Here is a 27,228-nt window from a genome sequence, read left to right on the forward strand (position 1 = left end):
TGAGACTTCTAGTCTCCAGAACTGTGAGAGAACAAATTTCTGTTCTTTTAAGCCACTGAGTTGATGGTACTCTGTTCCCACAGTGCTAGGAAACTATTAAACCCATACTCCTTCTATTAGTAACCTTTTGCAAAACTATAGGATAATAACATAACCACTGTTGATCTTGACACAATCTACTTTTCCTATTTATACTTGTCGCAGTTTAATTTGTATGCATTCATGTGTTCAGTTTACACTATTTTATTATATGTATAGGTTTATGTGCCCATCATCAAGTTAAGATAATGAACTGTTGCATAACCTCAAGCATCTCTCATGTGGCCTGTTTAGAATCACACCAACCTCCTGGGATTGTGCAGGATTATACAGGATTCCATCTTTAACCATTTGGAAGCCCATAATTTGTTCTCTAGCTCTAAAATTTTGTTATTTCAAAAATGTCATATAAACGCAATTATATAGCTCATAAGCTTTTAAAATTGCTGTTTGCTGTTTGTTTTTCACTCAACTTAAATCCCTGGTGATTCATCCAAGTTGTTTTATGTCTCTATCTGCAAAAACCTTGCTGAAATTTTGATAGGAATTGTATTAAACTCATACAATAGTTTGAGGACAAGTAGCACCATTACTGTGCTGAGTTTCCAATTCAGGAACATTCTATATCTCTGTTTATTTATGTGTCCTTGATTTTTCCCATCAACATTTTGTAACTTTTACCATACAGATTATGTACATATTTAAAGAATATCTAAATACTTGATTTTCTTTGAAGCCATTGTCAAAATATAAGCCCAGTTTTACATCAAAAAGAGATTCTGACACATGTCTCCAATGAGTTCTTAGATAATAAGGAATGCTTTTGAAGTTTTATCAGTGCGTTATAATGCACTTAAGCTTATTTTGATGACCAATTTGCCATCAAGCAATACACACACCTTTTGTACATTATAAGATAGGGTGAACATGTATACCAAATTAAGTTTGTTGTTATTTATTGTTGAAATTCTGGATCGTGAAAAAAATACAATCAAACTATAACACTTCAGACCCTCATTGCTAGTGAGAGTCTTGAACACAGAGCAAACGGAGGAAAAAAAGAAACCAGTGACATTTAAGAAGGCTTTTTGCCACCCCCACCCCTAACAAAAGCCTGGGTATAAGGATTCCTATATCTACTCTTTCATCACCCAAAAACATTTTGATATATAGGAAAGAATTCAAAATCCTTATTAACTCATTTGGTCTCAGTTTCTGTGCATGCTGCAATATAAATCAAAATAAGAACATGATAGAAAGTAAGAGGAAGAAAGTTTAGACTGAGCTGGAAAAACTGACCAGGCTGAAAGGCTAACTCTTCTGTGTAGTTAGCATTCCCCAACAGTGTGCAAAAGGTTGGCAACCTCAGAAAAGTTTCAGACAAGTTTTGATATTTATAAACAGCTAATTCAGGGGCGCCCGGGTGGCTCAGTCGGTTAAGCGGCCAGCTTCGCCTCAGGTCATGATCTTGTAGTCCGTGAGTTCAAGCCCCGTGTCGGGCTCTGTGCTGACAGCTCAGAGCCTGTTTCGGATTCTGTGTCTCCCTCTCTCTGACCTTCCCCGTTCATGCTCTGTCTCTCTCTGTCTCAAAAATAAATAAACGTTAAAAAAAATTTAAAAAAACAAACAAACAGCTAATTCAGTAGTGACATCATAGTGTTCTCATCCAGGTGGGCAGAGTACTATGGCTCTGAATAATTGCTCTCTTTGCATCAGTATGCAAAGCTATGATTAAAGATGAAGGAAAAAGTTACTTCTACCGAATAGGGCTATGACGAGGTCAGGGTGGAGGTGTCAGGGATCCCGGAACATACTTTGTTTTCAACAGGATACCAGGAATAGGGCAAAGAAAATCTAGTTAGAAGGAAAAAAGCAAAGACTGAATCAATGGTGGCAAGCTCGGTTTAAAAGGTTGTGTCCTGGGGTGCCTGGGTGGCTCACTTACTTGGTTAAGTTTCCAGCTTTGGCTAGGGTCATGATCTCAGGGCTCCTGGGTTTGAGCCCCAGTTCGGTCTCTATGCTGACAGCTCAGAGCCTGCAGCCGGCTTCAGATTCTGTGTCTCCCTCTCTCTCTGCCCTGCCCACTCACACTCTGTCTCTCTCTAGATCTCAAAAATAAATAACATTTAAAAAATTGAAAAAAAAGGTTGCCTCTTGATGGGTACTTGGGGGTTCAGACCACAAAATAGGTACAATTAATGAGAGATCTATGGCAGGCAGGTAACCCTAAGTCCTGGAGGGCTAAGACTGCTGATGATCTCCATGGCCTGGTCAGGACTGACTCAGGGATTAAATAAAACAGAGCTTGAAGGTAGAAAGCCTCTGTATTTTAGCTGTTTATCTTGACCAAATGTTTTGGGGCAGTGGGATCATAACCACAGTATCTCTCACACCCAGCTCCCCATTAATAAAAGTTCATTGAACTTCAGGCATGTTTATCCTGTGATTCAATCCTCCCAGGAATCCTAAGCAGTAAGCACTCTTATTAATTCTATTTCAAAATGAGGCCCCAGAGGCAAAGGGAAGTTATGGAATGTGTCCATGGTCAGAGAGATAAAAAGCAAAGACTGACTCTGGAGCCTAAGTAATTAACCACTAGGTTATACTGCATTCTTTTTTTTTATTTTCTGGACCACATGAGCAAAACCCAACCCACTGGTCCTAATGCAGAGATACCACTGAAACTATCCACTACATCAAATCAGATTTTTTTTTTTTGCCCCTGGCTTTTATAGTAGCAGATACTGTTTTCCTTTGAATACTAGAGCATTTCAGAAATATCCTATGAAGATGTAGCAGTTCATACTATGGTGGAATTCAGTCAGGATCTCAGGAAAAAAGCAAAATCTCTTTCAAATCAACACACATATAAGAGTTTATTTTTTAATTTATCTCACAGGAGCAAAAATACCTATGAGTGAGGGCAATGTGTGTAGCAGTGGAAGTTATCAACCATTCTTTTAAAATATTTTGAGATAATTATAAATTCAGAAGCAACTGTAAGTAATGATACAGAGATTCCACGTGACCTTTTTCCAGTTTTCCCCAGTGGTTCAACCATTTTCAAAACTTACATTTTGTAAAAAAAATGTTATTAAATGTATCATGCCATTGTAAAATATGGCAGCAACCAGTGGGCAATTGGGAAAACCATAATAGTTTTATGATATGGCAATGAGCTATAATTATATTTCCTCCAATGCATTAGTCCTAGATTCAGATACTTTTATTTAATCTAACTCTGTGTTGTTTGTGAATTATATTTCAAACAAATGAGTGTGTGATAAATTATTAGCAACCTCTAGCTAATAAATCCAGCACACTCTTCACAAAAAGCTAATTTATTTAAGGATATGTATGTTTGACAAACAACTCTTGCTTGCATGATTTATCAACTTACTGAAATGGCATTACAAAAGCCAGCTAGTAGGCCTATTTTGCGTTTGGATCTTCCATTCAAGGCTGAGAGAAGGATGGCAGAAAGTATAATTCTATTTCAAGAGATAAATATTAAAAGGAAAAATTTGTATGAAGTACATGTTAAGTACATGTTAGAAACGAGTATATGTTAAGAGAATATAGCTCAAAAAAATGGAAAAATTATTTTAAAAATGATAAAATACACAAACCATTTAAATCAGAAATCATAGAAATTATATATGGTCACTGAAGAGAGAAAAAGTATCATTAATACTATATAAACCTATTATGAAATTGCAAACTTCATGATTACTAGTTACTAATAATAAATTAATTAATAGTTACCAGGGTTGTTACCAAAAAAAGAAAAAGACGAATTGTTGCAGCCACTCATAAACAATTAAATGTATAGGCCTAGGTCTTGAAGAGTGATTTATTTACTTATTTTAATAACTATAAGTGATTTTAATGTAGAGCCAAATTTGAGAAACACTGATAGCTGATTACGTTCTTTGAGAATTTCAATGTATTCATTCATTCTGAAGCATTAACATGTAATTGTGGTAATACTAATTTATAGCAATTGATATATAGATCAATGTTGCCATATCTATATCTATATATCATGTATCTATATCTATATGTATCACACACACACACACATATATATATACACACATATATACACATACTATAGCATAATTCATTGTCCTATGGGTTCTATTTCCAGCGTCTATTTAATCCAGTTAAAGTGATTTAATTTTCATGCCTCCATTTCTTTATTTGTAAAATGAATGGTTAATCTAAATGACTTCTAAAATCCCTCTGGCTCTAAAACCCTAATCTAAGATTAGTGCTTAATCTTCAGGGAAGATGGCAGAAAACTATCATTTTCACCTGGGGGATTTTGCTCAGTGCCAGTTATCCATACCCCAAGAGATTTTGACATACTATATCTCCGTCTTCACCACCAATAACACACACTAACAACAGGCAGAGAAAATAAGATTCTCGGAGTCAGAAATGATCTTTCATTTCATATCATTGGCTGCATAAGAAATTATCCTCAAACTTAATGGCTTAAAGCAACAACCATATCATAGTATCTCATGAATTTGTGAAGTGTTAAAATAGATGGTTCTTCTATACTCTATGAAGCACTGAGGTCATTCAATGATATTCTGTGAGCTACTGGACTGGTCTGGGGTCCAAATGGTTCTACTTAAATGGCTGGTGCCTTAGCTCTTTGTGAGGCAGGGCTCAACTGGGAACTTCTAACTCTTGGGGTTTAGGCTTAGTATGGCTAAGGGCTTCTTATAGTCTTAAGGCTTCTCCAGGTCATCTAACAGGACATCAGACTTCTTACATGGTGGCTGAGGACGCCAAGATAATATATATTAAGGGACAAGAAGAATAAAGTTTCTTAATACTTGGACCCATAAACTGACATAGTGTCAATTCCATTGTGTTCTATCAGTCAAAGCAGTCAGAGTCCACCCAAACTGGAGGGAAGGAGACATAAAATCCAACATCAAAATGGAAGAAATTCAAAGAAATTACATCAACCCTGAATCAGCGACACAGTCTATCAATCCATTCATCCAACATAGGGAGGTATTTAATTGTACTGCATTCAGAGTTTTAATCCTAGCTCTACTACTCTCTGGTTCAGTGATTTGAGGCACGTTAATCTCTGAACCGAGCCTGAGAGTCTGGATCTGTAAAATGAGGTTAGTGATAATACTGCATACATCATAGGATAATTGTGAGAATTAAATAAGAGAATTTGTGAAGTGGAAAGTGCATAGTGTCTGGCACATAGATGATAGCCGTAATGTGATTATTAGGTTTAAGAAATTCTGCTCAATATTTCAGGATGCTACAAAGATGTTTCAGATGAGGGGTCTATGAGCAAAATTTTTACATTCAATGAATATGAGTGCTCTAGAGTTGAGAGGAAGAAAAAATTGCTTTCTGACTTGGGTGTTCAGAGAAAGCTTCATGAAGCAAAATCCTGAAGGCTGGCGAGGGTTTGGCAAAGGGTGATGGAGGAGATGAACACATCTGTACCCTCCTTTTGAAAGAGAAACACATTGATTCCCACAATAATAAAGGGAAATGCTTAAGACTGGTTCACAAATTTATTTCTTCCTCTATTAATAAAAAACAAATATAACTTTTCTATGTGCCACTTGTAGCCATATGAGTGACTCCCAGTTTCACTCACCTCTCTCATCCACATCCCTGGAACCGTCATTCCCCTTCTTAAAAGAGTCTGTCCAACAACCTATCCTTTGTAAAGATTTCTCTGATTCTCTCAGACCGAATGAGTTCCCTCATCCCAGGGTCCCACAGCACTTTCTGTGATTTTTCAGTCACAGATATGTGTCCATATCCCATAATATTGTAATTATTTGTCTAGGTACAGGATTTATGTGTATCTCTCTACTCTTCACCACCCCATGAATGCTTTGAGTGCACAAAGGAAGCACTAAGCACCTGCACCTGGTTTGGTAATAAGACTATACCAAAAGGGAGCCATGGAGATGAACATGTCCTATGTCCTTGCTGTTCAAATACTGTCCTTAGACAAGAAGCCTCAGCTTCACCTGGGTACAAATGCAGAGTCTGAGGACCCACCCAACATCTATTGAGTCAGAATCTGCATTTCAGTAAGATCCACAGGATAACCCTGTGTACATTCATATTTGAAAAGCATTGCCCAGGCATAAGCTGCAGAGTGGATGCTGTTCATTAAAATGTACCCCATGTTTCCTGACAGAAAATAAATGAAGACATTTTTCAAACCTTTCTCCCAATTTTTGAAGTTAAATAATTAATTTAGTATAGTTTGGTTAAAATTCAGAGGGGTTTTTTTTTGACATTTACACATATTTTTTTTCACTCATGGACAAATCTATGATTTGTCCCCTTGTTCTGGGGGTGACACTAGCATTATTCTCAATACTTGTGAAATTTCACACATTACTCAGAGAATGGAAAAGGAAGAGAAAATTCTACTTTAAGAAAGCATACCTTCTTTTTCGCATTTCATCTTATTTCCTTGAAACTTATCTCCTGATTGGTTGTTCACATCCCCTGCATTACTTGGAGAAAGTGATGGCGGATGGAGTGGAGAACGGAATGATCAGGAGAAATGGATCTCTGTGGGGAAAAACATCAGCATTTTCTTAAAATGTAAAGTAAGAAAAAAATATGTCCTGTAATCTGAATCTGGTCTCCAGCAAAAGGTGTGGCAGAAGCAATAAATGAGAGTCAGAGACCCCTCCATCTGGGAATCAGACGGTATTGCCCATGGATTGGGATTCAAAAGAGTGTCCTGGATTGGAGCAATAATCTGTCACCTTGGAAATGCTTCCCTGTGTCCTCCCTGGTGGCCTTTAGGAAGACAAGTCTTATTCAAAACCCATCATGAATGACAATAATGTGATTTCCTTTCATTTATTGAGAAAATTACTACGTAGCAGACATTATCCTAAATGTTTTACCTACATTACCTCATTTCACCTTCACAACAACTGTGAAAGGTTGGAATAATTATCCCCATTTTATAGAGAAGGAGATTGAGATTCACATTCACAAAGTGATTTTTTTCCAGGTTTTGTGAAAGAAATATAGTTTTTGATCATCAAAGTTTATTACTTTGATTCCTATGTCTAAAATAAATTGATGAAACTAATGTTCTAGAAGACGTGGTAATGGGCACCAGAAAAACCTTAATAGGGGTGTTGTCAAGAGACACATCAGGAACTACAATGTCCAGTGGATGTGGACTGATCTATAACAAAGTCAGTTAGATGTTAACACCAATTTCTGATGGACCACAAGATATCAATCTCCACAAGTGTTTGAATTTGTAACCAATGGCCTCCATAGTGCTTAGTGGGAAACAGACCAATCAGAAAGCTTCATGGATAAACATCCCAGGATCTCACAAGCCTGTGCCAGCAGATTCTCCTATTGATGGTCCAAGTGAAAATCAGATCCTTTTGCTGAGAGCAACCCCTCAAGCAATAGATTGTGTGTACTGAGTAAGTAGGTCCACAAACCCCCGTTAGATCACCACTATGGAAGCTGAGCTCTTGCTTTTATTTTGGCTTCCAGGTGAAGATGATCAGGGAATATGTGGAATGTGACAAACTTGTCAGTCACTCCAGGGGTGGGAGGTAGGGAGAGAAGAGGCTTTGACTCCCACTCAGAGAACCCTGTATACCTCTGAACAGATACCACTGAAATGGCCAATACATCAGGATCCTAGTTCAAAATGGATGCCATTTTATCACTATTACACATCCCAATTATAGTGTCATTTTTATCACTACAAGATAATGTGTCATCTTTCATGACACTCTGACATGACCGTCATATTGTAATTTCCTCGCCTTTGCAAATTTCTTCCTTTTCTTCTCTCTGGTTAACAGCTTTTGCTTTGTTTGCTTGTTTTATAAGTGCTACTATGTGAATTTTCATGTATGGGGTCAAAGGATTTTTGTTGGTGTGACCTAAAGCATTATGCACAACATAGCTACATCACACACCCCTAGGTGTGAATGTCTGTCCTCAACTTCATTCCGTGTTGGGATTTTGCTGTGAAGGAGAGAAACAAGATAAAAAGTAACTTGAGAAATCAACAAGTTAATTTTTGTTCTGAGAATGAACAAGTAGTGAAATCTACTTTACAAGGAAAATCAGAAGGGGCTGGAAAGGGCAAATGGGGGGAGCAGTGTAACAGGGTACAGGCTCTCCCATCAGACAGGAGTAAGCCTGCATCCTGAGTCCATCATTTGCCGACTTTGTGACCTGGAGCAAATCAGTCTTCAAGTCTCAATTTCTTATTTGTCAGTGGGGCATACCTTACCTAACTTAAAGGGACTTTGCAGAGAGTAAAGAGAAAAAGAAGGAAATGGACTGTAGCGTCTGTGTCTAGGCACTCAAAATTATAAACTGAATTTGTAAAAGTATTAATTCCCCTTCTCAGGTGGGGTTCTCTGGAAGCAGACTCTGGAATAAAGGTTTTCTTGAAGGAGGTTTATGGAGGAGTACATTTAGGGTCAACACATATAGGGAAGTGAGCTTATGAGAGCGAGTAAGTTCAACACATGGAACAGTAAGTTCCATGTTCTAGTCCCATGGAAATCTTTGGAGCTTCTAAGGTAGTTCATCAGAGTTGTCTAAGTTGAGGCAAGGGAACTAACTCAATCTGTTACCCATCATCCCAACATCCAGTAATAACTGGAGTCCTTGGGGACAGTTGTAACTTTGGGCAGGGCAGTTCCCTTCAGCAGTGTACAATTCTGGAAAGAAACACAAAAGTCAGCCACAGCAGTTAACACTCCTGGCAAGTGGAGGAATCAATGTCTCTGTTCTGAAGCAGGAGTCTGTACAGAGTACTGTATTATCCACTACAGACCTCCAAGTGCCAAAGACAAAATTCTGGTTCCAGACCTTTGGAAGAAACCACTCATGTCTAAATCCAATGAGACAGCAATAGCAGTATTTGCCTTTGCTTTTCTGAACAAAACCTCGGGACTAGCCTCTACCGTATATCCCATCACGATGCAGAATATCAGCTTTGTACATGCTAAAGTGAAAGCACTGGGTTCATAGGAATTGGATCATTTTGTCATTAATAGATGCACAGTACCTACCACAGGCCTGCACATAATAGGGGTTCGATAATTATTGAATAAGTGAATGAATGGGTATACATAATGGGCTGAATGTACCCTAAAGACAGATGCAGAAGAAGCCTGTACAAAGGAATCCCAGAGGTCTTTTCACCAAATACCAGATAGGTTCTTAGAAGTTGCTCAAGTTGCTTCAGAGTTTATTACATATGCTTTAAACAAACAAACAAAAAAGGCACTAAAAGGGTTATAATATTGAATAATGAAGAATCTCAGGGAAAATGTAATTTTAGAATTCAGTTCGTTTATATCCCATAATGAGTGTAGCAGCAAACATGCTTTTTACAATAGTCTTTAAAGCTCTACAGGGTTGGAGGGGAAAAAATTGTCAGAAATCCGTTTCCCCAGATGGCAGCTACCAATTTTCTAGCAATCCTAAAGGAGATACAGAGTTAGCTTCATAATATCTGTTATTAAACAATGTCAGCCTAATATTACTAAGAATACATATACAAGGCACAGGGGACAGGTTGTTATCCAATGTATTTCATGGATACATTGGCCTGGCTAATGCTTTTCTCATTAGACCATAGGGTGAGATGACACCTACCTAGAGCTCGAGAGCAAATAAATATTTTATGTAGCTGAAAATTACATGTAACCTTTGCAGTGAAAAACCATTTTTCACATTTCAAATTTAACACGATTTACATGATGAAAAACACATTTATGAGAGCCAGCTAGCACTTTCATGCCTTTGATTTTGGGTAATTATTTTTACGCTGAAAGATTTTTACTGTCTTCCTATATTACTTTTGTCCATAAGCATGCCAAGTTATTCTTTTCTTTTCTCTCTCTGATTAAAAAACATAAATAGAAATTTCTCTGAAAACTATTTTCAGAGGCAACTGATCGCCCAAAGTTGATCAGGAAAGGGAGTGTTCTGTTCTTGCAGCCTGGGTAGCATACTCCAATCTGACAGAACCTGGCTCAGTGACAGGCAGGCAGAATCACATGGCTGTCTGAGTTCTATTTAAATCACCTTCCAGTGTGTTCACTGGGAACTTTCACCAAGACCACTGCTACAGTTCCAACTGGGCTCCCTGCTTCCCCTCTTGGCCCTCTTTAACCCACTCGCTAAAGAGTTATACTTAATAATTAAGTATAAATCAGATGTTGTCACTTCTCTGCTTTAACCATTTCAATGGCTTCCCTTGACTCTTAAAATGAAACCAAAAGCTCATGCCATGTCCTAGTGGTACTCATGATCTGGCTCTAACTCCTCAACCAGGATTACTTTATGAGAGTTTTGAAAGCTAGTTAAATTGGTATTTCCTACATGGTCATGGTCTAAGAGATTTGTCCTAGAACATTACTAGCAGGTCCCCAAGCATCCCGCCTCCCATTTCCAAAGAGCCACTCCTCTCTCTGCTCATATGCTCCTACTCTATATTTCAATAAACTTGTTTGTTTGTTTGTTTCTAAACTTGCCTTTGGTGCTGAAACAGAAATAGAGACTATGGAACTTAGATCTCAGACTTTGGGGAAAAGTATAATTTTTCCCCTGATGATCCTTGCATTTGGTCCTTTTCTAGCTTTTAATTTAGCATCAAAGATTGATGGCCTATGCCAACATTCTAAACCAGCCTAGCCCATTAGAGGCACATAATAGGAAGCAGAAGAAAAAACCTTTATGTTCTTAAGCAATGAGTTTGGTATATAGAGAACAGTTCATTTGCACAAGCCCCACAAGTTGGTTTTTTTGTTGTTGTTGTTGTTTTTTTTTTTTACTCTTAGGTTGTTCATCTGTGTCTACTTCACTGCTGAGGCCCAGATATGTTTTGATGTTTGGTGAGTAGGTAGTACCCGTAAACATTTTACCTCCCAAGTCCTGTGATAACCAACAGAGCAACAAATTTAGAAACCCTCCATGGCTACCATGGTTACATTAGGAACTGAGAGATAAGAAAATTTATGTTAACTGTTTGAGTTCCACAGAGATTCAGGAAGGAGAAGACCCTGGCCAAAACCAGTAGGAGTGGCCACCCTAGAAGCTGTACAAAAAAGAAAAATGCAATGAGCAAAGATGAAGCCAATGACAAGAACCTCTCACACCCCTGTGGAAGCCTGCTCCCTTCCTTATTTATTTATTCAATAAATATTCAAGAATATGGTCAGGTTTAGTGATTGATTTAGCTACAGCACACAAGGCACTCTAGTTCTGTTATGTAGATATATTTAGAATTATTAATGGTATATGTTATCAGTTATTAATTAATAGTGAGAACTTGAATTCTTCTCCTTCTTATACTTGTGAGAACAAGTCATGTGCCAATCAACCAAAATTTTCAGTGCTAGCATGAGGAGAGAAACTTCTCCATTTTTATCAGATTTATTGAATGGCACCATTATAGCTATATCTCACACTGACATGCAATCTATAATAATGTGAAGGAATTAAATTTATAGTTGGGTGATTAGTCCCAGCTATGAAATAAGAAGTGACAGAGATTGTGATTTCAGTAGTTTTGCAAATACATGTTGGAGGAAACTATCACCTGAAGGGAGCTATTTCTCAAATGTGTCTCCTCTGTGGTTTCAGAAGAATAAAAATTTTGAAGTTAAAAAAAAACCCTATAACTTCTCAAAAATACATATGCAGTGTCATCAAAATGAGCAATATGCAGGGCTGAGCAAGGAAGTGGGGAAAAGTTCTTACACACTTTGCCTGCAGAAGTGAGAAATAGATAACACTTTTATTTAGAGAAGAGAAATCCCAAACTCATCATCCTTATAGTTAAGTTAGTGGTTATTATAGTCTGACTTCGAGATATTTCGTTTTCAGTGAATGGTGAAAGCCACTCAGCAAAAGCTCAGAAGCTAGAGAGCTTTAGAACCATAGCCTTCAGCTCTGGGATTCATGCCAACTCCCTCTCCCTGCAGAATGTAATCCTTTCTTGGATTCACAATAGTGTGCCTACTAAAAAGGGTACCTGGGGAAGTTCCGAAGTACTTTTGGGAAAAAACACCAAAGAAATTATCAGGGCCCATTGATCCTATCGACTACAGCTACAGCACTCTTAGAACTAGGCTTCTGATTACAGTACTATTTTGCCTTCCTCGATATTTACTAAATTTGAAGACTCAGGCAACCTATTTAAACTGTTCTCATTTTCCATGTCTATCAGATTGGTTTGATACATTCTCAGTAGACTACTTTTGAACTACATGAGTAAATAAAACACTCAAGGCAGTGCCACCTGTCTTAAAGAGAAATTTTAGTGGTAAACATCACACTAACATCGCCCCCACCACCATCATCATCACCATCATCATCATCACCATCATTACCATTATTACCATTGTAATGATCAATTGTCAAAAATAAATTCTGAGCCATTCAGTATTGATTTCATGGTGGAGGAAGTCTTGTGGCCTTGGGAAAGTAACACTAACTCTATTTCCTGAATATTTTCTATGTTATATGCTTCATGTTCTGAGTAAATAAAATGACTTCTACCACTTGGATCACATATGTTTGGACCAGGGCTTCATCATGAGCTGAGAGCACCCATACATTGGCAAGCTATGAAAATGGAAAACCACCTCTGAGATGACATGTATGAAGTTCTTCCCAACAGGAGTGCTCCAAATTAGATGGTAGCAGGCACACCAATCAAAACCTCCCTTTTTCGGGGCACCTGGGTGGCTAAGTCAGTTCAGCTTCTGACTTCGACTCAGGTTATGATCTCATGGTTCATGAGTTCAAGCACTGCACCGGGCCTTGTGCTGACAGCTCAGAGCCTGGAGCCTGCTTCAGATTCTGTATCTTCCTGTCACTCTGCCCCTCCCCTGCTTGTGCTCTCTCTCAAAAAAAAAAAAAAAAAAAAACAAAAAAAAAAAAAACATTAAAAAAATTAAAACAAATAAATAACCTCCCATTTTAGAATGTAAATACAGAGAAGTTAGTAATAAGCAGCATGGTCATTAAGCTTGAGTATAACACAAATGAACCTTTGAGATTGCTATGGTTCTACCCGAGGACCTGGAAATCCCAGTCTTAGTCCTGATAGTCAATGTTTTAGAAGGAAATCACCTGCTGCCCTATGGGGTGTGTGTGTGTGCGTGTCTACGTTTGGCTGTCTGTCTGTCTATCTATCTATCTATCTATCTATCTATCTATCTATCTATCTATCTAGAATACCTCCCATTGGTGAGGCACAATTATATATGTGTCTTCATTTAAAAGCCTAAGTGGTATTATATGTCACTCACATGTGTATGTCTCTTACTTCCTGTCTTGGCACACAACTTCAGCATCTCCTAACTTGTGTATTTCAATGAGAAGACTTGATTTTTTGTCTCTCTCCTTATATTTTCATTTTTCTATACACTTCCCTATTCTTCCATTACTGTGGCTCTCTAGAATCAATCTTAATGAAGAATATCATTACAGTGAGAAGAATTAGTTCAAAAATGATTACTTTTTATAGAATGTTTGGAAAATTTTTCTCTTCTAATCTTTGTAATTCTTTTGGGATTGTCAATCATATGATCCCTATTTTTCTAGCTTCTGGGGTAAGCAACTGACTAAGCCTATCCAATGAGTGCCACATGCCCCTTATATGCTATATAGTGATTGGTCTGTGGTTGGGCAGTACTCATTTTCTAGGGCTGCCATAACAAAATACAACAGACTAGGTGGCTTAAACAACAGAAAATTATTGTCTCACAGTTTTGTAGGCTGGAAGTCCAAGACCAAGATGTTAGAAGGTTTTGTTTCTTCTAAGGTCTCTTGGCTTGCAGATGGCCATTTTTTGACTATGTCCTTACACAGGACATAGTCCTCTTTCCTCTGTGCATGTACATCTCTGGTATCTCCTTGTATATTCAAATTTACTCTTCTTATAAGAACACCATTCAGATATGATTAGCCCCCTGTGATGGTTAATTATATGTGTCAATTTGGCTGGGTCACAGTGCCCATATATTTGGTCAAATATTACCCTGAAGTTTTCTGTGAGGATATTTTTGAATGAGATTTACATTTAAATCTATAACTTCAAGTAAAGTAGATTGACCCTCTCTCATGTGGGTGGGCCTCAACCAATCAGTTGAAAGCCCACACAGAACAAAAGGCTGACTTTGCCCAAGCAAGAGGGAATTCAGCCAGCAGACTGCCTTCACACTTCATCTGTAACCCTGGCTCATCCTGGTTTGCCAGCATTCTGCCTTTGAACCTAAACTGCTACTCTTTCCTGAGCCTCAAGCCTGCCAGTCTTCCCCACTAGATTTCCTGCTTCCAAGCATTCATAATTACATGAGCCAACTCCTTAAGATAAGTCTTTCTACATACACACACACACACACACACACACACACACACACACACACACACAATCTTATTGGTTCCATTTCTCTAGAGAACCCTAACACAGGCCCACGCATATGACCTCATTTAACCTTAATTACCTCTTTAACAAACTGTTATTCTGAGGTACTGAGGGTTAGGGCTTCAACATATGAATTTTGAAGGGAAACAATTCAGTCCATAAAACAAAGGCCAATCATAATCTTTTGTTGGCACTGATATGGATACTAAGGGAGAAATATTTGAATTCTTACACTGGACTGATGAGTTTTAAGGATCTTGTAAGCCCAGGTTGACTTGATGCCATCTTGCTGCCTGATAGACAGCATACTGAGCATACTGAGAAGGAAATCAGCTCAAAGGAAATCAAGCCAAGATACACATAGAGAAATCCCTGTACAACATCATACGAAAAATGGAATCTAGCTACATCTAAGGTCAAATATTGGACTTTCAAATATGAAAGCTACAGCTATAAATGATCTTTCTTTGATGCTCCTAAATCTAATCAATCATATATAAAAAGTATTTCAATTATACCACTAAAACACTCCTTATATTATCTCTATTTCATCTCAGGTTAGCTCCTCTTGGTCTAGTCTTTCATTACCCCTTGAATAGACAATTGTAACAGCCACTTGTCTCTAGTCCCTCTCTGTCCCCAAGACTTATCTTCCATACCCAGCTTCTGATAACATGTCCCATTCTCATTTGGGAAACTGTCCCTTCCCCTACTCTTCCGATTTATGTGCCTCAATGGTATAAACTCCATTTCAGCAACCTGAGTGCTGTATAATCTATACCTAGTCATTTAAAGTCTCATGTTACCATGGCAAAAGTAATTGACACAGGAATGAGCATGTGACCCAATCAAACCAATCAGAGATGATAATGTTTAATTCTAGGACTTTTTCAGCACTGTTAAGGGAGTAGGTACACATTTCAGTCTGCAAATAAACCAGAGAAAATGTAGCCCAGGAACGACTAGCAGCCAAATGTGACCAAGAGGAAAATCCTGACTAACAATGGAGTTAACACAAAAATGATGTTAATAGTGCTGACACTGAGCAACCCTGACGGAGAGAAACCAGATCCTGAAGATGTCTTTTAAGCCCTTGTAACCAGTTATGCTTGTCCCTATTGCCAAAGAGTGTGATTCATAGGTCTGTGAAGGAGCCCTAAAGCTTAAGTTTTAAAGTGCTCAGAAAATGTCTACAAAGACCTTATATAAACTGTCTTTTGAAAAACCATGACATAGACTCTTTTCCTCTTACTTCACTCCTGACTCAAATTTCTGACTAACTCAGCTCTTCAGCCCACCCTAAAGACTGAGCCACCCCATCTGGTTCCTTGAGCCTAGTGAATCTGACTCTGTGGCCTTTTGAGATGGAATTTCTTCATCCTTCATATTACCTTTATTTTCTGAATCCATGCTAGATGATTTCTATATTATTTCTTAAATGTATCCATTGAAGATGGATTCTTCAAGAAATATATGACATGCATACAAATTTGAATCTCTCTTTATTCAGTAGTTTTATTTTAACACTAAAATCTATTATGACAATACATTTAAATAAAGTTGGTGCTGATGATCTGGGTTCTTTCCTTGGTGATTCTAATAGCAAAGCATATATTCATACTCAGAAATGCTCTCTTTGAATTGGTCTACAGATTACCCTGTATTTACAAGTTTGTCTTGTATATTTCACAATAGCCTTTGACCAAAGGTATGCAACCTGACACAACATTCTTAATTTCAGAAAGATGGGTAAAGTGTAAATGTCACTAAAAGAAAAAAAAAGCAAATGTCACTAAGAAATAAAGGGAAATGCAGCTAAAAGGTGTGTATTGGAATAGCAGGTATAGGCTTGACGTTTGAAACTGAGAAGAGAGAGATCATGTTACAGATGCAACATTCTCTAAACCTAGTGAGAGCTCTCACATAATGGACAAAGTGAGGGGAGTAGAAAGAGAGTGAAGTGAGTGAGAGGCAGAGCTACTTGGGAGCAAAATCTGTATCTCACAGGTCTTTGGGGCTCCTAACATTAAGAATCCTAGGTTCAAAATTCTGAGTTTACTCACCTCCTTTTCAAAGTTTTATTCCTTTACCTCTCACACCAAATCCCAAAATAAATTTGGAATGAAAAAGTAACTTGCAGCCAGGGCAGTATCTCCCTTCCATAATTAATCATATTCTTAACAATATTTTCTTCGATGAATCCTTTTATTTCTATGACTCATCTTTTTCCCCAAGACCAATCCCCCAAAACTGCAAAAAGGTGGTTTTATCACACTGTGTGCAAGACATTTATTCAGCCTGTAGTGAGTGAAGGTTTCTAGCCTGAGCCAACCCCATCCTCAGGCTTTGATGATCCATACACCACTCAGTGGTGAAAAATATTTCAAACCATAATAAATTCAGATCAAGACGAAATTATACTGTGGAAATTGAAATGATGCACACAATGGTAAAGGGTTGAATTTTATTGGAACGTCTATTCCTTCTGAATTCCCTGAGTGTATACACTGACAAGTACATACTTTTTTCCTATCCACATGAAGGGTTGTGTACACATCAATATTGGTCCTAGTACGTAGTACAAAATACATTTTTGTTGTATGTTGAATGAATGAAATGAATGCTTGAATGAATGAAATGAGAGTAACTGGGAGGTCAAATCTACATGTGGAACAATCTCTAAAGTGTCTTCATTATCTGTGTTCGATTATTATATCATATTGCCTTTCATCAGAGTTGGCTCATTTATGGGGCACCTGAGTGACTCAGTCGGTTAGGCGTCCAACTTCAGTTCAGGTCATGATCTCCCAGTTAAAAAGTCCGAGCCCTGCATCAGACTCTGTGCCAACAGCCCAGAGCCTGGAGCCTGATTCAGATTCTGTGTCTTCCTCTCTCTACCTCTTCCCCCTCACTGTCTGTCTGTCTGTTGATCTGTCTCTCTCTCTCAAAAATAAATAAACATTATTTTTTTTAAGTTGGCTCATTTGTGGAGTCAAGTTTAGAATGGGACGGAAGCATAATTGTCTTGGTTCAGACATCCCCCGCCACCACCCCCAGGAAGCAGGCAGGAAGACAGGATTTGCAAGTGATTTATTAAGGGGTGTTCCCAGGAGAAAGGGAGGAGAGTGACGGACACAGGGAAAGAGAGGGAAGAAGCCAAGCAGGATACAATTTCAGGTATCATACTCCTCTTCAGCCTGATGCAGCAGGGGCTCTGCAGCACAATTACATCACAAAGTTTGTCTCATCTCAAGGCAAGGGGACGGGGCTTACATACTCCCTCCCGAGTGCCCCCACAAGTCTCCAACTGGAATAAAACTCCAGGCATCTTTGACTTCTGGTTTGATCAAAGTAGTGCCAGAAGCCCAATGGTAGGTCTCTATAAACAGTTAGCAGGTTCAAACCCTTAGGAGAAGCTCACAGAAATCAGGACTTACCCACAGAACTAGTGGAGGAAATCTTGGGGACATAAACAATATTTTCTATAATATTTAAAACAAAAAGAAAAGATGAAAGCACCTACTCTATTATCAAACAGAATGGAGCTTAAATCTTACCTGAACACTTAATTGCCTGCATCACATTAGGCAAGTTACTACATCTCCTTGATCTTTAGTTTCGTCATATGTAAAATGCATATGCTAGTAACACCTATCCCATGTTTATGAGACTAAATTAGAAAATATATATGAAGCAATGTAAAACTGTGCCTTCTATGATAATCACTCAATAAATGTTAATTATCATCAACATCCTCCTCCTCATTTTCACCATTGCTAGTGACAGAACATTCTTTGGTAAATCTCAATACTTTGGCATTTCCCTAATGCTTAAATTCCAGGCTGTCTTGGTTTTTTGTTATTGTTGGGGTTTTTTTTTGTTTGGTTTTGTTTTCTTTCTCCCTGGCCTAGAATATGTCATTCTCCACCTCAGTTTTTCAATCTTAGGAAATATTTGAGCTCTCCTCCTCCTCATCATCCTTCTCTTGCACATCTGTCTAATCCTCATGTCTGTGTCAATGCCGGTGTTACTCTTGACCTTGATTTTGGAGCCAGCCAATTTATTCTTTAGCCAACACTGGCCAGTCCAGAGAGGGATGTAGATCCAAAGCTAATGGATATACTTAGTAATCCATATTCTGATATTAATGGAATTATTGCCAGCAACTTGGAAGACCTGCCAGAAAGAAAAAGTAACAGACTTCTGGCAAGGACAAAGCTGAGATGAGCAAGCTTTCTTAAAATGCGGCAGGAGAGAGACTGCAACACAGAAATATTGAGGCTCAGCACTGCTGAGGGTCTTGGAAAGTCTCACAACATTTATGGCATCATTTCAAGTGCCTTAGCTCGTAAATTAATTTCTGAGGCAAATAAGGAAGGATAAGAAGAGCAGTGTGTTTTCCAGGGAACATTTTCCTGGGAACTTCCAGTACTTAGCAAACTGGAAGCTGACACAGCTTCAACTTTTAAGGCTTCCGTGCAACTTGTCAGGCTTGTCAATGGTTCCACCTGCTCAGAGCAGGACAACAACCAAACTTTTTGTTGTTTTGAATGTTAAGTATGTTCCCATATAACACCTTAAATGATTCCTTGGATTTTGTGGTCCTTGACACTAATCATGGAAGGGTCTGACATTTAATTATGAATACTATGCCCTTAATTATGGAAGTACCTGGTAAATACAATAGATTCTCAGAAGTTGGTCCCAGCACTCAAGACAAGAACTCTAGCAAGGTACCAGAGTGGTTTAGCAAGGAAAACATTGCCCTTCAACATTTGTTACTGGTTTTGCCAAGATGCCTAATGACACAATAATTTGAAGATAATAGAAATGAAAACCAAATTAGTCACATTCTTAGATTGTTTCACATTAGAAAATATAATTTAGTTTGTTCTATTTTTTTCCCATTCAATTGATCTATAACAAAATCATCAGTTAACTTAAGATGCCAGTTTAACATGGACTAGAGATTCTTTGTTGAGAGATGCTTCTTGGAGGCACACCAATTGGATATGTATTGGATTTTATGTGACATGTTATTGTTATTTCTTTGCTCATCTAAGATTCCAAGTTGGCAAAGGAGATGTCAGGAAATAATCACCGTTGCACCAAATTATCTTAAGTCCTGAAAGTGAGAGCACTAGAGCTTGACGCCAATCGAAGGCACATACAAGCACATATGGCCCCAATCTGTAAACATGGTAGAACACTAAATGAATAATGTATTGGAACATAGAGTATTCAACATTCTGTGGATTACTTGTGGCTGTATGAAAAGGCAGGTTGGAAGGCATCCATCGTTTCATAAAATTCATCTCTGCCTCTCACCTCACAAGACAAGGAAACATAGCTTCATGACAGTAACTACTATAACCTAGCCTCTTGCTCCCTCGCTGACTAGCTGCAAAGAGGAAAAAGATTTGAAGATTTAAATTCATGATACTGGTGTTTTGTTGTTCTTGTGTAAAAATATAGGAAACAAAATTAAAGGAAAAAAATTATCACGCCAGATATTTTCCAAGACCCAATGAATCAAGGAACCAAAATGTCTTAGTGTTTTACAACTATTATACCTCCCATACTGTGCTTAGTGTGGAGGGATGAGAATATCTGTTTTCAAAGTTAAGAATCTGGTGGAGAAAGCAAGATTATCATATATGCAAAATAGACTGAAAGAACACAAGACATGCTGAAATTGTCAGAAAATATCTTGGGTGGAGGGAGATAGATGATAAAATGCTCATAAATCAGATTAGTAAACTCGCTTCTTTGAAGCAAGGTCAAACAAAAGATAATTATATTCCTGATGAGAAAAAAATGATTAAGCTGGCCCCTAGGTACAGTAGAGGCAACCCCAACTTCCAACTTCCAATTTCTAAACTTAATTTTCATTCTAAAGGGTCCTCTGGAAAATGAGGGATACATAAAACAATTGCTATACAGTAGCGATGCTCCTGTTCTGCTCTTTGTGTAGGTATATCAGTAATGAGAAAGGTCCCCAGGACCAATGTTTTCCCCAATCTCTCCTCCTATTCAATATTACCCTCATCCATCAGGGCACAGCTGAAAACCTGCTTTCTCCATGAAATCTTCTCAAATGGTTCAATCATTGGTTCATTAATGTTTCAAATGACAATCTTAATTCTTTCAAATGGATTGCATTATACTTTTTAAAAATAGAGTCTACGCAAAACAAAATAATGTTATATATTTATCAAATTGTATTATTTCCCTAATGGAAAATATAAAAGACTAAATTTTCTTGCCTCTAGGTAAGGTCATTTGATCACTTTTATCAAATAGAATATTAGAGAAAGTGATACTTTTCCCAAGCCTGACCCCTAAAAATCCACCCATTTAGAATTTTCCAGTATATCCCTTTACCACACAGAACCATATGTTAAGGATAGCCACGCCCAAAGATGGAAGGAGCCTGGATCTTTGAGTCAGTGCTTAGAGAAGACCTACTTAGGAGTACTACCTGAAAGCAACAATCTCAGAAATATGACTAGGAAATAAAATGTGGGGAGCCTGGGTGGCTCAGTCTATTAAGCAGCCGACTTCAGCTCAGGTCATGATCTCAGAGTTCATAGGTTCGAGCCCCACATTGGGCTCTGTGCTGACAGCTCAGAGCCTGGAGCCTGCTTCAGATTCTGTGTATCCCACTCTCTCTGCCCCTCCCCCCATTTGCACTCTCTGTCTCTCAAAAATAAACGTTAAATTTTTTAAAAAAGAAATAAAATGTTATTATACTAAGCCATTGAGACTGTATGATCACTTATATAGTAACTAATATTCATAACTTTAATATAGATGTTTTTTATTTGTATTTAACCTTTCATTCAAGTATGATACACTTCAGTATGTGTTATTTTAATATGAAGTATAACATACACACTTTTGTATATGCATATAAAAAAGCCAAAATCAGTGTACAATTTGATGAATTGTCACAAACTAAATACATCCATGCAGCTGGCCCCAGGATCAAGAAAAAGATTATCTGCCTCCCTCCATGTCATCCCAAAATGGAATCACGAGACTATAGTTGAATGGGTTGCCAGTAGAGGCAAGAACACAAATCCCCTCACATTGGACTTGCCTCCCAACTGCAATCCCCTGAGCACTTCATCCACTATAATAAAGCCAGTGGTTTCTCATGTTAAGAAATGCAGGGGAAAAGAGAGACATGATGAAGCACCAGAACTACTAAGTGGCCGGGTCCACAGTTCAAAGGCCCCCAAGGAGACAGGAGGGGGAAAAAGTGGGTGCAGAATCATCATGTAGGGCTTTGTTGTCAAATCTCACTGCAATGTGCCAGTGAGCAAGTGTTGCCCAAATGAACAAAGAGAAACTACCTCTTCCCAGGAAAATGCCCTGCTATCTCTTAGTAATTTATTCTAATCTCAAACCCTAAATTCAGCTCACTCTTACTATAAAGAGATAAGGTGAAGGCCAGGAAGAACATAACGTGAAAAAAAAAATAAGAAGAAAAATAAAAAACAAAATAGCACACAGAGATTAAGTATGCAGGTACTGGAGTCATTCAAAGAAAGGTTGAAACATTGTTATTTATTCGATTTGTAAACTAATATTCTGATTATTTTTTAGTATCTGCATAATATTCCAAAGTGCAGCTGTTCTGTAATTGAGTAAGCCATTGTGCCACTGGGATACGTAGGTGACTATAAAGGGAGTATCACAAGGGTGTGTTTCTGGAGTTCTCCATTTATAGACACTCTGTACTCAGTTGATCACCACTAAGTACAATGCTGTCATAAACACTTGTACATATACCTTTAAAAACCTGGAGCTCTTATTTTTATGGGAAAGATTCAAATAGCGAGCCTTCTGGGACAAAGGGTTTATGTAGTTTCAAGTTTTAACAGCTGTTACAAGATTGCTTTCAAAGAAACTTCTGTTGCAATCTACATGTTCATCAGTAATGTATGAGCATCCTTTTACCCAAATTCCTGCCAGCCGTGTTAACCTTCTTGAATTTGTTTGCTTTTTACTTTTCAAACATGTACAAAATAGAGAAAGTAGCATAATAAACTCCCAAACACTCATCGCCCAGTTTCATCGATACACCACCTCTGAACCCTTATATTTTAATTTTTTGAGGCATCATTTATATCTAGGAAAAAATATCCTCTTTAGTGTGTAATTCTATGAGACTTAATGAATGCATACCACTGTCAAACCTTCCAGACAGTCATGACACAGCCTTCCATCACACCATAAAGTTCCCTTGGGCCCCTTTATAATCAAACATTCCCTTCACACCCTAGTCCCTGGCAAGCTCTGGTATGGGTTTTCCCCCCCTCTATTTTTGTTTTTTCCAGAATGTCATAGAAACATAATCATACAGAATGTAGCCCTTTACATCTGGTTTCTGCAATTTAGCATAATGCTAAATCTGAGAATCATCCATATCATCACGCTATCGGTAGCATGTTCCTTTTTATAGCTGAATGGTATCCAATTGTAAGGGTGTGCCAAAGTTCATTTATCCATTCGCCAGCTGAAATTTGGGGTGATAATGAATATAGCTGCAATAAACATTGATGCCCAAGTGTTTGTGTGAACGTAACTTTTTATTTTTCAGATAAAAACCCAGGAATGGAAGTGTTGGGTCATATTGGTTAATATATATTTGACTTTATAAAAAATTGCACACCTGTTTTCCAGAGTGGCTATAACATTTTACATCCTGCCAGCAATGTATGAGAAGTCTAGATTCTCCATATCTTCACAAGTATGTGGTACTGTCAGCTTTGTTTTTAAGTCACTTACTTGTTATTATGATTAAATGTGTACTTTCTTAATAACGAATGATGCTGAGTACTTTTTCTTGTGCATATTTGTGTTCTCTGTTGAAACATTCTTCATTCTTATTTTTTAAATTAGATTGAATGTTTTCATATTATAAAATTTTGAGAGGTCTTAATGTATTACAGACACATGTGTTTTATTTTTTTTTCCTTGCCAAAAAATCTTTTTATTTTTCTTCAAGAAAGCCATTGGCTACATAATTCTTAAGATATTTTATCTAAAGCAACCCACCCAAACGAAGTCTTTGATACATTCTTTTGTTTAGAGGCTTTTTAAATAAATATGAAAAAGGCAAAAGCTGGAGAAAGGACAGTATTATTGCAAATTATTGATATAAAAAAGGAAATTATGAGCATTCGGCTCATCTGAACTCAGAACTTCATTTTTTTTTTACAGCTTTATTGATATGTGATTTATAACATGTGTTTTATTAAACATGTGTTTTGAAACTGTTTTCTGTCTTGTCTTTTCATTTACTTACCAATGTCTTTATTTTTTAAATTTATACAAAAAAGTTGATCTGTTGGTAACACAGTTCTATGAATTTCAACCCTGTAAAGGTCCATGTTAATACCACAATAATACAATAATCAGTGCATAGGAAGCTCAATTTCCAAAAAATAAAAATAAAATCAACTTCAGAAATCACTGACATATTTTCCATATTTGAAGTTTTATCTTTTGGGGGGATATTATGTACATGTAATCATACAGTAGTAATGCATATACATGCAAGTTATGTGTACAACAATTCTGTTTCATTCTATTCCTATATCTGAGCTGTATTCTACTGTGAGGATGTACCTTTGTTTACTTATCCCTTCACTTATCGGACATTTGGTTTGTTTCCAGTTTGTGTCAATTATTAATAGAGCTGCTATAAATATCCACGTAGAAATTTTTGTATGAACATATATGTCCATTTTTTAAGATATATTCCCAAGAGTGGGATCACTGGGTCCACAGTATAGTAGGGTTAACTTCATAAGAAAATGCCAAACCATTTTCTAGAGTGACTGTACTCACCTGCAATCCATGAAGAGTTCTAGTGACTATGACTTCCTTGTCAGATCCTGGTATTGAATGTTTTGATTTAGCCTTTCTGTTCGATGTGTAGTAGTACCTCACCAAGTTTTAATTTGCAATTATTATGGCTTTAACTATTATGACTTTTCATGTGTATATTTGTCATCCTTTGGGGAGAAGTGTATGTTCATGTCATTAGCTCTTTTTTAAATTGGGGTTTTGTTTTCTTATTTTTGAAAGTATAGTTGACACATTATGTTACATTAGTTTCAGGTATACAACGTAGTGATTTGATAAGTTTATACGTTATGCCATTCACCGCAAGTACAGCTACCATCACATCACTATTACAATATCATTGGCTGTATTCCTTATGTGCTGCTTTTTAATCCTGTGACTTACTCACTGCATAATTAGAAGCCTGTAGTTCCCTCTCCCCTTCACTCATTTTGCCCAACCCTCCACTCACCTCTCCTTTAGCAACCATCATCAGTTTGGTCCTCTGCACTTATAGTTCTGAGTCTGTTTTCCATGTGTTCATTTTTTTTTTTCAGATTTCATTGATGAATCATAGGATATTTATCTTTCTCAGTCTAACTTATTTCACTTAGCTTAATATGCTCTAGGTTCATCCATGTTGTCTCAAAGGCACAATTTCATCCTTTTTATGACTGTGTAATAGTCCATTTTATTTATATTTATAGATACCATATATAGTATATATTATACATACACATTATGTTTGCCTTATCCATTCACTTACAGTGTACCCTTAGGCTGCTTGCATAATTTGGCTGTTGTAAATAATGCTGCAATAAACATCGTGGTGTGTGTATCTTTTCAAGTTAGTGTTTTCATTTTCCCTGGGTAAATACCCAATAGTGGAATTATTGGATCATATGGTATTTCTATTTTTAACTTTTTGAGGAACCTCCATACTGGTTTCCATAGTGACTGTACCAAGTTTATATTTCCACCAACAGTGCACAAGATTTCCTTTATATTCACGCCCTCCCGAACACTTGTTGTTTCTTGTCTTCTTGATTTTAGTCACTTTAACAGGTTACTAAATCATCAATGATGATTGATGTTGAGCATCTTTTCATGTGTCTGCTGACCACATGTATGTCTTCTTTGGAAAAATGTGTATTTAGGTCCTCTGCCCATTTTTAAATCAGATTGTTTGGAAGGGGGGGGTGGCTGGTGTTGACTTGTATAGTTCTTTATATATTTTGGATACTAATCCCTTAGTAGATATATAATTTGAAAATATCTTCTCCAATTCAGTATGTTTTTAGTTTTGTTGAATGTTTCTTTTGCTGTGCAGAAGTTTTTTATTTTGATGTAGTCCCAATAGTTCATTTTTGCTTTTGTTCCCCTTGCCTTAGGAGACATATCTAGAAAAATGTTGCTATGGCTAATGTCAGAGAAATTACTGTCTGTACCCTCTACTAGTATTTTTATGGTTTCAGGTCTTGCATTGAGGTCTTTAATGCATTTTGAATTTACTTTTGTGTATGGTGTTAGAAAGTAGTCCAGTTTCATTCTTTTTCATGTAGCTGTCCAGCACCATTTATTGAAAAGACTGTCTTTCTCACTGTATATTCTTTCCTCCTTTCTCATAGATTAATTGACCACATAAATATGAATTTATTTCTAGGGTCTGTATTCTGTTCATTGATCTATATGTCTATTTTTGTGCCAGTACCATATTTTCTTATTTTTGAGTTTTGAGAGTCATTTATAAATTCTAGTTATGATCCATTGTAAAATATATGGTTTGCAAATATTTCTCTTAGTATATAATTTACAGTCTATTTATTCATTCCCTTAATTGTATCTTTTGCAAAATTAACATTTTAAATTTTAATGCAATGAATTTATCAATTTTCTTTTATGAATCATGCTTTGGGTCATGTATATAAATTCATGATCAAAGTCATATAAATTGTTCTCCTGTGTTTACTTCTAAAAGTTTTACAGTTTTACGTCTTACATTTAAACCAATGACCCATTTTGAGTTTATTTTTCAATGTATAAGATTTAGGTCAAAATTTTTTTCTTGCTTTTGTTTATTGCCTATGTATATCTAATTGACCAACAACATTTGTTGAGAAGGCTCTTTATTGGATTGCTTTTTGTATTCTTTTTTAATATTGGTAAAAAATAAATTATCTGTAATTATGTGGGTCTATTTCAGGATTCTATTCTTTTTTTTTTTTTTTTAGCTATATGTCTCTCTTTTTGCCAATACCTCAATCTTGATTGACATAACTTCATGGAAAATCTTGAAATTGAGTAACATTATTCTTTTTTTCAAAATTCTTTAACTATTCTAATGTTTTGTCTTTGCATATAAAATTTAGAATCAGCTCATCTATATCCACACAAATAAAATCCTACTGAAATTTTATTGGTATAAAGTTAAATCTATAAATAATTTGGGGAATATTCAACATCTTTCCTATGATGATTTGCTAATCCATGAATATTGTCTGTCTTTTATTTAGCTCTTTTAAATATTTTTATCAGTGTTCCATAGTTTTCAACATACAGATCCAGTGTATTTTTGTAATATTTATACATAAATATTTCATTGTTTTTTGGTTTACTGAAAATAGTATAATTTTAATTTTGGCCTCCAAATAAACATTGCTAGTATAAAAATATCCAGTTGACTTTTATAAATTGATTTAATCCTGTGATTTTACTAAACTCTCTTATTAATTGTAGGTTTTTTAAAAATTAGTTTCCTTGGGGTGCCTGGGTGGCTCAGTCAGTTAAAGGCCAACTTTTGATCTCAGTTCAGGTCATGATCTCAAAGTTCATGAGATTGAGCCCTGCATCGGGCTCTGTGCTTACAGCTT

The 27,228-nt window shown here is 36.9% G+C and overlaps 1 long non-coding RNA gene across 1 annotated transcript in view; it reads right to left on the reverse strand.

The window, feature by feature from the left end:
• Positions 1-27,228, reverse strand: part of LOC122231852 — a 110,574-nt gene that overhangs the window by 22,969 nt on the left and 60,377 nt on the right. The window contains exon 6 of the long non-coding RNA XR_006209112.1: positions 6,496-6,624. This is a non-coding gene — a long non-coding RNA (uncharacterized LOC122231852). The remainder of the gene's footprint in view (positions 1-6,495; positions 6,625-27,228) is intronic.

The sequence above is a fragment of the Panthera tigris genome, chromosome D2 (genome assembly GCF_018350195.1).
Source record: "Panthera tigris isolate Pti1 chromosome D2, P.tigris_Pti1_mat1.1, whole genome shotgun sequence".
NCBI lineage: Eukaryota > Metazoa > Chordata > Mammalia > Carnivora > Felidae > Panthera > Panthera tigris.